We start from the raw sequence: 700 nt of genomic DNA on the forward strand, positions 1-700 counted from the left end.
AACTACCTTTTATTTAAAAAATAATAGAAAAGGCAGTAGCCAAGCAATTGTTGAAGGTCGTTAATGAGAATAACATTTTTGAGAAATTTCAGTCTGGTTTTAGAGCAGACCATAGTACTGAAACTGCTCTTTTATGAGTGACTAATGATTGATTTATTGAAGAGGATGCTGGTGAATGTTCAGTTTTAGTTTTATTAGATTTGACTGCAGCTTTTGATACAGTTGACCATTCTATTTTAATTACTACGTTAAAAACATGGGTTGGGGTTTCGGTGACAGCGTTGGATTGGTTTGTGTCTTATTTGTTAAATAGGACATTTGTAGTGTCAGTTGCAGATGAAGTATCCCAACGCTCTGAAGTTGTATGTGGAGTTCCACAGGGATCCCTGTTCGGACCAATTTTATTTTCAATTTACATGCTTCCATTAGGTGCTGTAATCCGAAAACATAATAAAAATGTTCACTGTTATGCAGATGACTTACAGTTATACTTATCATTGAGTTCCAAGGATCTGAATTGTCTTGATGACCTTCAAGCATGTTAAATAGATTAAAAAAATTGGATGGCTTTAAACTTTCTACAGTTAAATACTGATAATTGATCATTGATAATTGGTCAGAGCTTGAGTAAAAATCAAATTGAGCTTGGGTTTTTCCGAATATTAGGCAGGTAGTAAGAAATCTGGGTGTTTATTTTGAT

Source organism: Sinocyclocheilus rhinocerous, unplaced genomic scaffold (genome assembly GCF_001515625.1).
Source record: "Sinocyclocheilus rhinocerous isolate Xijiao unplaced genomic scaffold, SAMN03320098_v1.1 scaffold2870, whole genome shotgun sequence".
Taxonomy (NCBI): Eukaryota; Metazoa; Chordata; class Actinopteri; order Cypriniformes; family Cyprinidae; genus Sinocyclocheilus; species Sinocyclocheilus rhinocerous.